This window comes from Saccopteryx leptura, chromosome 1 (assembly GCF_036850995.1).
Source record: "Saccopteryx leptura isolate mSacLep1 chromosome 1, mSacLep1_pri_phased_curated, whole genome shotgun sequence".
Classification (NCBI taxonomy): Eukaryota; Metazoa; Chordata; class Mammalia; order Chiroptera; family Emballonuridae; genus Saccopteryx; species Saccopteryx leptura.
Window position 1 is genome coordinate 65,557,603 of NC_089503.1, and position 14,960 is coordinate 65,572,562.

Consider the following 14,960-nt stretch of genomic DNA (forward strand, 5'->3'; position numbering starts at 1 on the left):
TGAAAGGATTAAGAAGTTCAAATTTGTAGTTATAGATAGTCATGGGGATGTATAGCATATCATAGGGAATATAGTCAATCATATTTTAATAACTATGTATGGTGCCAGATAGGTACTAGATTTATCAGGTGATCACTTAGTAAGTTAAGTAATGTCTAATCACTGAGTTGTACACCTGAAACAGATTCAATATTATATGCTAATTGTAATTGAAAAATTAAAAAAATTAAAGTAAAAAAAAAAAAAGGAAAATCACCTTTAGAGCCAGTTTTCTCATTTCTAGCATACAGATTTTAACACCTGCCTCAAAGGCATGTTGGAAAGATTACACTCATGTATATTAATTAGAAAGGCTGATACAATGTCTTACACATAGTAGGTAATCAGTTCTCTTTTGCCTCTTCCTAATTCCTCATGACCTCAGGTTCCTCCCCAATGCTACATCTTTTCTCACTACACCTAGGGGAAAAAAGCGGATTTTCTAGAAACAGTTTCAAACATTTCATTGAAGTTTCCCCTGACTTAATATGCCACCCCTAGAGGATAAACAGTAGGGTTCTGCCAACAGAAGAAGGTTATACATTGAGAGGAGACAGTTCATAGTAATTTTGTCAGCAAAATTGTAACAATAAAGGCCCAAACAACACTTCATCTCCCTGTCAGTTGTCTTGAAAGGGGAGATTACTTTTTCCCTCAATCTTAGCACATCCAATTAAGGTACACTTGCAAGCCAGGATGGTGTAAAGTGCAAGCCAACACTTGTTCACATTAGCAATTATCAATGGAAAACTACATGAATGCAAAGACTTGGCACCCCTGTTGTCCTGGAAACCGTCTGCCTGCAGAGGCACAGTGGACACTGACAAGAAAGCTTTACATCTTTGCCTGAAAAAAGATGGCTTCTCTTTCTCCCTTTTCCCTGGTTACTTTTTTAAAAACAGAATTTTTTTCAATTACAGTTGACATACAATATTATATTAGCTTTAGGTGTACAACATAGTGATTAGTAATTACATAACCTATGAAGTAATCACCTCAATAACTCTAACACCCACTTGACATAGTTATTACAATATTACTGACTACATTCCCTATGCTGTACTTTACATCTCTGTGACTATTTTTATAACTGGTGAATAGCACTTCTTAATCCCTTCACCTTTTTCACCCATTTTCCCACTCCCTTTCCCATCTGGCAGTCATCAGTTTGTTTTCTGTATCTCTGAGTTTGTTTATTTTTTGTTTATTTTGTTTTTTAGATCCCACAAATAAAAAAATCATAATGTTTTTCTCTGTCTCATTTATTTTACTTAGTTTAAATACCCTCTAGGTCTACCCATGTTTTCACACATGGCAAGGTTTTATTCCTTTTTTGTGGCTAATATTCTTGTGTGTGTGTGTGTGTATTTATATATACTATATCTTCCCTATCCCTCTATTTATCCATAAAAACTAAGGTTGCTTCCATATCTTTACTGCAATGAACATATTTTAAATAATGTTTCGATGAACACAGGAGTACACATATCTTTTCAAATTAGTGTTTTGGATTTCTTTAGATAAATACTCAGAACTGGTATTGCTGGGTAATATGCTGGTTCTATTTTTAATTATTTGAGGAACCACCATACTATTTTCCATAATGGCTACACCAATTTACAGTCCCAAAAATAGTGCACAAGGGTTGGCTTTTCTCCATATTTTTGCCAACATTTGTTGATTGGTGATTTATTGATGATAGCTATTCTAACAGGTATGAGGATAATATCTCAGGTGATTTCTTTTTTTTTTTTTTAAGTGAGAGGCAGGAGGCAGAGAGATAGACTCCCACATTCACTCCAACTGGGATCTACTGGGCAAGCCCTCTAGGGGTGATACTCTGCCCATTTGGGGTCATTGCTCTGTTGCTCAGCAATCAAGCTATTTTAGAGCCTTAGGTGAGGCCATGGAACCATTCTCAGTACCCAGGGCCAACTTTGCTTGATTCCAAATGAGCCATGGCTGTGGGAGAGGAAGAGAGAGACAGAGAGAGAGAGAGAGAGAGAGAGAGAGAGAGAGAGAGAGAAAGGAAGGGGGGAGGTAGAGAAGCAAATGGTCACTTTTACTATGTGCCCTGTCTGGGAATTGAACATGGGACTTCCACATGCTGAGCTGACGATCTACCTCTGAGCTCATTGTGATTTCAATTTGCATTTCCCTGATGATTAGTGATGTTGAACATCTTTTCATGTGTCTACTAGCCATAGGCACCCTTTGGAGAAGTGGCTATTTAGGTCCTCTGTCCATTTTTAAATTGGATTGTTTTTTATTCTGATGTTAAGTTGCTGAGTTTCTTACATGTTTTGAATATTAATTCCTTATTGGATGTATCATTGTCAAATATATTTTCCCATTCAGTAGATTATCTTTTCATTTTGTTTCTGTTTTCTTTTGTTTCCTTTGTCAAGGAGATAGGTTAAAAAAAAAGTACTGGTAAGAACCATGTCAAAGAGTTTATTGCCTATGATTTTTTGTAGGATTTTATGGTTTTGGGTCATATTTAAGTCTTTAACCCATTTTAAGTTTGTTCTTGTATATAGTGTAAGAAAGTGATTTAGTCTCAATATTTTGCATATATCCATCCAGTCATCCCAACACCATTTATCTTTTTTTGAGTTTGTCACTGCAAATCCTCAAATCAAATACATCTCATCATCTGCTTGGCCTTGGGGAATATATCCAAGACTTACACTGATAACTGCATATCTTTTATGACTATGGATTGAGTACCTAGGTACACCAACCACTGCACAAATAAGCTACTAATCTCTTTACCTTTCTCTTTTCTTCTTTTCTTCCTTCCCTCATCCAGTCATATAGCCACACCACTGTGGGAATCTTATGTGCCAGGCACTGTGCCTAACAGAGCTGGTGCAGAGATAAATACAGAGTTGTTCTTGTCCTCAGGAAGTCCCCAGTCATAGTAATAAGCCACAAGAATACCAGAACCATAGGTAAAAGCAAATGCATCCATAAGAAAGATTAAAAATAATATATTATAAGGATGTTATAAGGCCAAAATAATAAAATCTTCAGATACTTGAAAAGGTAGAAGTACAATGCTAAACGCTAAAACAGAAATGCTAAGTATTCTTATAACTTAATTGCTAGTTAATTCTTTATCTATTCATTAATTTATCATGCATGGAATTTTGGATGAATGCAGGATAAAAGAAGTAGCCCAATAAAGAATAATAAGTTGGGGAAAAGGAGAGAAAAAGAAACGGAGAGAGAAAGGATGGTTAAGGACAGGCTGGAAGAGAAATGAAGATTTACTAAAACCCCAACTACAAGTTGGGCACATATCTGATCTATTTAATCTTCAAAGGACTTTTAAACTTTTCTCCCCCTTTTTCTCATTATTATTATTAATTCCACTTTATTGATTATTACATGAGAAATTTTTTGTTTAAGGAGGCTTACTGACTTGGAATCAACAGTTTGTACATTCAGCCACATGTCTGGCTTCAAAGTATGTTTTCTTGTTGCTCTGGCATGAGGTAGAGAAAATGCATGTTTATAAAATGGAGACAGAAAGCACTGCACTGTAAGCATGGCATTGAGGAAACGACAATATTAAGTGGTGGCCCTCAGGGGTAGCTACTCCTTTTGGAAGGTCTTGCCTTTGGAAGATTTAACCTTCCATTGGGCAGAGAGACTGACATCCCAAAAAACATCAACTACCTCTTGACATTGCTTTGAGTTTTATGGCAATCCCCATAGAAAGTGCTTTTAAAGATAATTAACAGAAAGGTAAAATTAGTGAAAGGAAAAATCCTTTTAAAACAGGGCTGCCTGGCACAATTTGACATGTGGCACATTGACGTCACTCGTGGGGACAGTCTGAGGAAATTAAAGCAGAAATTGTTCTGGTGCTTATCTTATAGGTGAGAAAACTACCCAAGGATGCTATGTGACTTGTCCAAGTTCACAGGCCTCTTACTTGATTAAAACCGCCCAGTTACTCTTCTTTCATGTGTAGCAGTGAAGAAGAGTTTGCCCACAAACTCTAATTCAAGAAAATGTGGTTGTACATTATTGGCAAGGAATATTTTAGACCCAGAATAAGTATTCTAGGCCCTTGCTGCTCCAAGTGTGGTCCATGATTGGCAGCACCAGCATCATCTGGAAGCTTATTAGACATGTAGACCCCCAGAATCTGCATTTAACAAGATCCCCAGGTGTTTCACACATATTAAATTTTGAAGATCCCTGAGAAGAAATGGCATATGTTATAGAGAAAGAAAGATAGGCTTTGGGACTAAGTTCACTTGGGTTTATATCTAAATACAAATTTCTGAACCATGAGTCTGATTTGGATAGTGAAGAAAGAAAGGAGAAACATTCAGGGAGAAATAGCAGCTTGGGCAAATTGTAGAGGTGTAACTGAAGTTGGCATGTTCAGGGGGGGACAAGTGGCCGAATGTGTAGATGAATATTCTTCCTGAAGTGGGAAGATAAGATAGAAATAGAACTTATGTAAGAGGGTGAATGTTCAACTGCAATTTTCTGATGAATATGAAACAATTAATGGATCCTACTAAACTACAACACAACCAATCCTTTTTGTATACTATTTTAAAGTTTAACTGTATCTGACACATAGGTACTCAATAAAAATTTGTTCACTGATTGAATCAACATAAAACATTTTTATGTCAGTCATCTCATGGTGTTTCTCACATGTCTGAAAGATAAAAGCAGGCATATTTTTCATATCTCCACTTTATAGAAAAGCAAAGTTTGGGTGAAGAAAATAATATGTAAGAAATTATACTGCTGATAATTGTTGTAATCAAATTTCAAATTGAAGTTGGACTCCAAAACACTCTTCTTTTCAGCCAATCAGGTTTCAGTTCTTTGGCTTCAACTTTTGCAAGTTTACAACTGAGATCTCCTCTTGAGAACAAAGTATACAAAGAGAATAAGAAAAGAAGAGATGCCCTAGTGTGTCATGGTAACCAGTTCTTTACTTTGTAGAAGTTGACAAAGTGGCTTTTTGTGCCACCAACCCTGGCATCTCCCAGAGTTGGAAGCGTGGCCTCTGTTAATTGGTGCTAACAAGCCTTATTTGTGCACCTTGCTCTGCCATTAGCATGATGTTTGCTGTGTCCAGATGACCTTTTCCTAATTCTGATTAGCTATTGTATTGCATTTTCACTCAGAGTGGCATGTAAAGCAGTTCCACCTAGGGAAAGACTTACCAAGAGAGGGGGAAGTTAATAAAGCAAATAGCTTAGTGACCAAGGATGTAATATATTTAATATGTGATGATACGTCAGCTACCTAAGCCAGTTTCAGATGACTAATGACTGAATTTGCCTCTATGAAGGTGACACCTCGTGTGTGACATGGTTGTTCTAAAAGACTAGGGTATAATGAAAGATGTGGACTTGGGACTCAAATCGAAACAAACGCCAGCTCAGGCATTAATACCCCCACCACACTCTGCTAACTAAGTAGTTCATGGTCACCAAACACCAAGGATATGCCAGGGAAAGGAATAATGTGTTCCCAGGCATTATTTCCTTTAACCCTCACAACCACTCTGTTATCAACCTTAATTTACAGCTGAAAATATAGACCAATGGTAGTCAACCTGGTCCCTACCACCCACTAGTGGGCATTCCAGCTTTCATGGTGGGCGGTAGCAGAGCAACCAAAGTATAAATAAAAAGATAGATGTAACTATAGTAAGTTGTTTTATAAAGATTTATTCTGCCAAACTTAGCGAATATCTGACATGAAGTACTTGGTAAGTAATTATTATTATATGCTTTAACTTGCTGTAACTCTGCTTTATAAACTTTATAAAGTAAAGTTACTTCCCTACTTTATAAATCACCATTACTGTGGAACCGGTGAGCGGTTAGAAAATTTTACTGCTAACAGAGATACAAAAGTGGGCGGTAGGTATAAAAAGGTTGACTACCCCTGATATAGATGGAAGAAGTTTCAGAACTTGCTCCCATCACACAGTTGAAAAGAGGTATAGTTTCAAATCAAGTCCTATCCATCTTTAGAGCTCACTCACAGGGCCTTAACATCATGGGCCTCCCATGCAACTTGGAACCAATTGTTTAACCTTGATATGGTTTCCCCAATTTAAAAACAGGAGGGCAACACATGCAAAGATCAATAGCTAATGCACATGGAAGTGCGAAAAGGATGCATAGCACACAGTAGGTTCTCAGTAAATACTAGCCTTTTCATACCCTCTTGATGAAAATAAAAGCTGTCATCTAAACATCAGCTGTGTAAGACTTACAGATGTTTTAATTACAAACAACATCATTTTACTGGAGCTAATCAACAGCATTTTGAGTTCTGAGATTAGCTTCGTAGGCAGTTCTGACAGGCCTATGGGATCTGTTACTAAACACAGCAACTCTATCCCTTTTAGTGCTTGGAAAGCTCTGTGGTGCCACACACCTGTCTAAGTCACACAAATCATATTATTGACAGGCTTGGTAACACAACTTCAATTTAGAGGGTCTCTGTTTACTCTTGGCTAATCTGTGCCAAAAATTTCAGCTTCATTATGACTCTTTTCCCTTCTATTTGCCTCACATTGAGAGAGAGAAGTAACAAAAGCCACTGCCTGGGTACTTTCATATTCAACAATCAAACAAGAGAAAAGCACCTACTTTCCAGCTTTCGTGTGAGAAGCAAATGAGATAAATGTTGCATGCCTGACTCATGCTAGGTGGTAACTAGTTCTTAATTCCTGCCTTCAAAGGACTTAAGTCACAAGAGGGCCATGAGCCAGCTCTTTCTTTGAAGCTAGAAAGCTTTAGCAAACGATCATTCCAAATAAAATGTTCATGTAAATGATTTTCCTAGGAATGCCTGTTCAGCTTGCAAATGAGACGTCCAAAGACAGCTCTTCTATTTGATGATAGGAGCTGCCACATGAGGTGATGGCCAGCTTACCTTCATAAAGTTTGTAAAAGAGCCTCATAATAACCAGAGTTAATAAATAGAATTCAAGGGGAAGAGGAGGTTAAGAAGTGAGAAGCAGTTAGTCTAGAGAAGATGTATCAAGCATTTGCTTGCAAATCACTGAATAAAGGGACAATGATTTGAAAAAGCCCAAATTTGGAACACAGTTCTCTACAAGTAGACAGGTATAAAGACAACTGAGTCAATGGAGCAGTCATAGGGAATGGGACAAGGTAAAGGAAGACACTCTGAGTAATGTGAGGGATTACACCTTAATGTAATTTAACAAAAAAGGTCAAAGACCACATTCCCCTGAAATGCTTCTGTGACCTAGAGCCCTCCTCGGAAAATTTTAAGATTTTTGTTTGATATGTAAGTTTGGTATTTCAGAATTCTATGGCCTTATATCCACCTTGAACCTAAGTTAATTTCTCACTTATTAAATAAGGATAATGTATAACATGACCCTTTTTTTGGTATTTATTATGGTGATTTTTCAGGTATTTTTTAGTTCTGATGTCACTGAATTCTGCATAACACATTTTTGAGATAGCTTTCTATTTCTGTATTCTATATGCTGAAACTGAGGCTTAGATACTTAAACAAGGAACTTGCAAAGCCCCATAGTTAGCAGGTGGCAGAGCCTAGATGGACAACCCAGACTGTCTGACTCTGAGTCTTGTGTTCTTTTGACTATGTGACACTAAGCTCTTCAAAAAAAAATTGCATAAGTAATGAACATAGAAGCAAGGGGTGTTGTGTCTAGCACATAACTGACATTCAGTAAATGTGTATTGAATCTGAGACCGAAATGATAAAAAAAAAACAACTATCTTGTATTATATATCACATATAATTATCTTTAAAATAATATAAGGATGGTTTGGCATACATGCTATATTCATGCAAAGTAGTCACCATGAGAGACTAGATACTCTTCCTAAAGTTGCTGTCCTGTTAAAGATATTTCTAAATTTTCCCTGTTGAATCATAACTGGAGTTTGAAACATAGACCATTATTTCATTGGAATACATTTCTGGCTCGGGGAAGGAAGCTTGGAAGTTTGAAAAAGCCATTTTGGCAATTCAGGTAACTCATTGAGGGGTGCCCACGGAGCAGATGGAACAGTCTGGGAAGGAGACCCAAACCAGAAGGGCTAGGAGACAGGTCCACAGTCCAGTCTGCAAAGAAGCTGTATTTGCATCTTAGCGTTCTTCTTTAAATCAAAACGTTTCTACTTTTAAGAAGATATTTAATGGCCATTTATGTAACAAAAAAACAACAACAAAATAAAACAATAACAAACAAACAAGGCTTGACCTCGTGTATCAGAAAAGAGCTGGAGGCAGACACCTTCACTACCTCCTCGCTGAGCTATATGAGCTCGTGTCCCTCTGGGTCCCTTGCTGTCTAGAGCAATAACAGATTCTTCCCTGTTGGATTTCTGTGGTGTTAAACGAGGTGATGTATATGAAATCACCCCTCACAGTGTGCCTACATGGTAATGGCTCAAACACTGTCAGCACCCTGGCTTTTTTTCTTAGGTGACTTGATTCTTCCTTGTAAAAGCAATGGCTTGGAGGTTCTGAGAGATGTGGTGACCTTTCTACCACCCTGCTGCTTTTTGTGATATGATTCCCTTGTCATTTTGGAACATAATTTAATTTTAAAAGTAAAATATTGTGAGCTCTTGAGACCCAGTTGAGGTTATTCAATCAGAAAAAGGTCACAGTAACATATAAATATTGAAAAGAGTGATAATTAGGCAGGGAAAACAGCAGAACACATTAAAAAGACATGGAACAGTTTTTAAATGTTAACATCTCAATTTAGTAATGTTTATACTACACTTAATAGTTTTATTTCAAGCCACACTTCTGGTGTAAAGAAGAAGAAGAAAAGGATTTACTTAGAAGCAATTCTGAAAACCTACATAAGCATGATCATACATGTGTACATACACAAATGAGTGACTGTTATTTGGGAATGTAGCTGTCAGTAATGATTCTCACCCTCCTCTGAACTATTTACACAATAAAGTTACATAAAGTTAAAAAGGAATAATACAGCACTGGGGAGAAAACAAGACACTATAAAAAGCTGGGTTTCATTTAGCAGTTGGCAAGTTTCAGAGGTTTGGCAATCAGGTCTAGATGCTTATATGAAGCCCTTTAGTCTGAGACAGAAATCTTTGAAAAACAAGACTGAAAAACAGGTCTTACAATCCACAGATTAGGCTTTGACGCTGTCATACACTGAGCCTCTGTTTCCTGATCTGTAATACATGAATAAATTTGACGCATATAATATAGTGTTGCTCAAATAAATAAAGCCACAAGTATAGCATGTGGCACATAGTAATTATAAATGTTATTCCCTATCTCCTTTTCTAAAGTTCCGGAAAATACTTATTTCATCATGTACATTGACTAATTCTTTTAAGCTTCTATGCTTAATAAGTAATACTCATTTCTAATATTATATAATTTATATAACACGTTTTTACTATGCAAAAGACTCCCAACACCATTATGTAAATTGGTCTTCACCAAGACCCTGTGAGTCAATTAAATAAAAATGTTAATACTGCTAATGACATGCTACTATACATAGAAAACCCTGAAATCTCAGTCAAAAAAACAACTAGACCTGATAAATGAATTCAGCAAGGTGGCAGGATATAAAATCAATATTCATAAATCAGTGGCATTTTTATATACCAACAATAAACAGTCTGAAAGAGAAATTAAGGAAACAATCCCCTTCACTATGGCAACAACAACAACAACAACAAAAATAATACCTAGGAGTAAATTTAACCAAGGAGGTAAAAGACTTGTACTCGGAAAATTATAAAACATTGATAAAAGAAATCAAGGAAGATACAAACAAGTGGAAGCATATACCATGGTCATGGACAGGAAGAATAAACATCATTAAAATGTCTATATTACCCAAAGCAATCTATAAATTCAATGCAATTCCTATCAAAATATCAATGGCATACTTCAAAGATATAGATAAAATATTTCAAAAATTTATATGGAACCAACAAAGAACACAAATAGCCTCAGCAATCTTGAAAATAAAGAATAAAGTGGGAGGTATCACTCTTCCTGATATCAAGTTATACTACAAGGCCATTGTACTCAAAACTGCTTGGTACTGGCATAAGAACAGGAATACTGATCAAGGAATGAAACAGAAAGCCCAGAAATTAACCCACGTCTTTATGGTCAACTGATATTTGACAAAGGAGGTAAGAGCATACAATGAAGTCAAGAGAGTCTCTTTAATAAATGGTGTTGGAAAAATTGGACAGGTACATGCAAAAAAAATGAAACTAGACCCCCAACTTACACAATTCACAAAAATAAACTCAAAATGGATAAAAGACTTAAATGTAAGTTGTGAAACCATAAACGTCTTGGAAGAAAACATAGGCAGTAAACTTTCCGATATCTCTCATACCAATATTTTTGCTGATATATCTCCATGAAATATAGGACAAAATAAACAAATGGGACTATATCAAACTAAAAAGCTTTTGTACAGCAAAATACACCATTAACAAAATAAAAAGACAACCCATGCAATAGAAGAAAATATTCGCCAATACGTCTGATATGGGATAATAACCAAAACTTATAAAGAACTTCCTCAACACCAGGAAGGTAAACAATACAGTTAAAAAATGTTGTATTTTTTATTTTAAAAAAATAGGCAAAAGAACTGAACAGACACTTCTTCAAAGAGGACATACAGATGGCCAAAAGGCATATGAAAAATGTTCAATGTCATTAATCATCAGAGAAGTGCAAATTAAAATCACAATGAGATACCACCTCACACCTGTCAGAATGGTGCTCATTAACAAATCAATAATAATAGGTGCTGGTGAGGGTGTGGAGAAAAGGGAACCCTCCTGCACTGCTGGTGGGAATGCAGACTGGTGCAGCTACTGTGGAAAAAAGTAGGTGTTTCCTCAAAAATTAAAAATGAAACTGTTTTTTGACCCAGCTATCCCACTTTTAGGAATATATCCTCAGAATACCAAATCACTGATTCAAAAAAAGATATACACCCCCATGTTTATTGCAGCATTGTTTACAATAGCCAAGATCTGGAAACAGCCCAAGTGTCCATCAGTGGACAAGTGGATTAAAAAGCAGTGGTACATATACACAATGGAATACTATGCATCTGTGAAAAAGAAGGGAATCTTACCTTTTGCAACAGCATGGATGGAACTGGAGACTGTTATGCTAAGTGAAATAAGCCAGGCAGAGAAAGACAAATATATGATCTCACTTATATGTGAAATCTAAGGAACAAAGTGAACTGAGGAACAAAATAGAGGCAGAAGTGGGGTCACAGAGACCAGAGGGACAGCTGTCTGAGTGAAGAGGGATAAGGGGATGGGATCAAAGAAGGTAAAGGAATTAGTGAAATTATATATACATAACACAGAGATACAGATGATAGAACAGCAAATCCCAGAAGGAAAGAGGGAGTGAGTTGGGGGGGGGATAAAAAGGATTTAAATAGATACACAGTGGTTGCAGTGAGGGTGTCATATTCAGTGGGACACTTGAATCCATATTAACACAATAAATTAAAATTTTAAAAAATGTCAAAAAAAACTAAAACTAAAATAATAAAACAAACCAAAAAATGTTAATACCAATTGGGCAAATAAACTAAGGCCCAGGGTACAGATTAGAGGAGGTCTATAACTCTACCCTAAGTCTCCCAGTACTTAAAATAATCATGATGTTTTTTCTGTTTCTAGGTATGACCTACTAACTGGTTCTAAACCTGTCCTTCTGGCCCTGGCCAGTTGGCTCAGCAGTAGAGCATTTATCTGTCCAGAGTATGGAAGTCCTGGGTTCAATTCTTGGTCAGGGGACATAGAAGTAAGTGCTCATCTGTTTTCTGCCCCTTCCCCTTCTCTCTCTGTCTCTCTCTTTTGTTCTCTTCCCCTCCTGGCACCATGGCTTGACAGGCTCAAGCAAGATAGCCCTTTACACTGAGGATGGCTCTGTGGCCTTGTCTCAGGTGCTAAAATAGCTCAGTTGTGGAGCAATGAAAAGTGGCCCCAGATGAGCAAAGCACCCCCCCCCCCATAGGGGGCTTGCTGGGTAGATCCTGGTTGGGGCACATGCAGGACTCTGTCTCTCTGTCTCCCTGCCTCTCACATAATAGAAATAAATAAATTATAAACCTGCCCTTTCACTGAAAAAAAAAGGAATTATAAAAATGGATAAAATATATGAAGATACTTTTCAGACACTAGACAATAGAGAACGCAAGACTATGATTCTTAAGAGATGAGTTGAGCCAAATACACACTCCAGCTGTCTGCCTACATGCATTTTCTGGACTGCAGCACAACAAAGTGGCATCTCAAAGAGAATATGGCTAAATGAGGCAGGTTTGGGGCTGCTGGTACATTTGAGTAGGCATTTGAGAGGTTCAATAAACTGTGCAGAGGAATTATAAGTAAGAGTTCCTTACGGGACTGCTATGTGTTAGTCTATGCATGATCAGAACAAGCATACAGCAGCTTCACTGAGAGCAACTGCCGCGGGTTGCACAGGGAGAAGGATGAGAAAGTTTGGTCCCATCTAGTATGTGGATGATGTTGCTGAGCTCCTTAGGCATCCAGCTGAGACCCAAACTATGTAGAAGCAAGAAAAAATACAAAGCAGAAATCAACAAAAAATTTGTTTAAAATAATGGTAATAGAGCAATTAATCTAAATTCAGCTCTTAGTAAATATTAATAAAATGAACAAATCTCTAGCAAAACTGAAAAAGTTTTTTAAAGAAGTCAGTGAGCTAGTTTTATCCTCCCTGCTCTTTCTACTGCACTATCTGTCTCATGAGTGGAGATGGGGATCTAGAGGCAGGACCTTCTGTACAGCTTATGACCTCCCAAGATATTTTCCCATGAATGAAAAGCACCAACATAACAAATGATATGAAGGCTGTGTGCTTCTGTGGCATCATATATCTTAGAACAATCTTCTGCATCCTCCCTTATGAGGTCATAACACCCTCATAAAGAAGGAAGGACAGATTTCCAGGTAACAAAAATGTTAGTTCAGGCTCAGAGATGCCTTGTCTCATTGTCAAGTCCAAATAGCTAAAATGGAACTGGGGACCAACATTTTAACTCTAGGTTTATTTTCATATTTTAAAAAAAGGTCAGAAAAGCCTGACCAGGAGGTGGCGCAGTGGATAGAGCGTCGGACTGGGATGCGGAAGGACCCAGGTTCGAGACCCCGAGGTCGCCAGCTTGAGTGCAGACTCATCTGGTTTGAGCAAAGCTCACCAGCTTGGACCCAAGGTTGCTGGCTCAAGCAAGGGGTTACTCGGTCTGCTGAAGGCCCGTGGTCAAGGCACATATGAGAAAGCAATCAATGAACAACTAAGGTGTTGCAACGCGCAATGGAAAAACTAATGATTGATGCTTCTCATCTCTCTCCATTCCTGTCTGTCTGTACCTGTCTATCCCTCTCTCTGACTCACTCTCTGTCTCTGTAAAAAATAAATAAATAAAAAAAGGTCAGAAAAGTAGTTAGTACTAAGAACTTTTCTCCACCATCTTTCATCAATCATATGTGGCCAAGAAGGATTTTGTTTCTTTGATGATGATTTGTTTATTATTAAGGGAAAGAAATTTTCATTATTTTCAACAGTCAACATGCACCAGCAAAGAAGGCCCTGTGTCTCAGCTGATTGCAAGGTCTTCTTCTCACTGTCTTTTTAGTTTCAAATTAAATGGATAATAGAAATAACTTTAGAGGTTGCTTAACAACCAAAATGAATTGTAAATATACATGAAACCCAAAAGAAAAGAAAATTCAATCTAAATTCCTCTCTTTCGTTCAATGAGCTCATTAGTCAACTAGAAACAAATAAAACTGCAACAAGGTAAAATGCGTCACTAACAAAATAACATATCAATTCTATTTAATTAGCATTTTTTTTGTCATCTCAAATAGTTCCCTTTTCATTTCAAAGGGCTCTTTTCAGCTGTTCTTAAACTTTTGTTTTGAATTCATGTGGTAAGGATCCTAATTACAGTTTATTTTTTCGTTAAGTTTTTTCCCCCTCCTGTTTTAAGAGTGAAAGAAATGATTAAGGAAGAATCATATTTCAGACCCAAGATAGACCCTCAGCAGTAAGGAGGTTAGTACTTTAGGCTCCAGGTCTGAGGTAATCATTCCTGGAAGACTTTGGCACATCTAGAAGATATTAATCCTTTATCATCTGTAATTCCCCTTATTTTCTGGCTTTTCTTTCAAAACATACGCTGGAGCCAGACTGCATGGGTTTAAATCATTACCAGTTGGGTGACCTTGGACAAATTACTCAACCTCTCTGCATTTTAAAGTTTTACCTGTAAAACAGGGTTGTTGTGAAGACTGAATGAGTTAATATATATAAAGTTTTTTAACAAGTCTGTGGCTCTGTAAGTTCTTGCTATTGGTATTATTATTATCACCCCATTTCTTTCCCAGTTGTTTCCCCCTCTCCATCCCCTAACACCATATTAATTTAGGGAGGCTGCTGACAAGTTCTTAAACACCTTGTGTTTGGGAACAGAAAATTCAGAATATGGTCATGCCATATTCATCCACCATGTGGTCTTTACAAATTTACTCTACCTTTCTAAATGTTAGCATCATTATTTTTATATTGAAAGACGAAATTTATTCTGTTCTTCCACATTGTTGAACTACTCTTTCTGCTGACTCCACACCCTCATTCTATGCACTCACTCAGGCACCTCCATTCAGAAGCTAAACCCATATATACTTGTCTCACTCCTCCCTCTTACAAGGACTCATAGCAGTTTCTCATTGTATACTTCTTCTCTCTTTCTCTTGGATTATAGCTGTTTATGAGGATAATACACTTCTTTCCTGTTATGCAGCAAGTTACTTAAGGGAACAACCCAAGCCATGTCC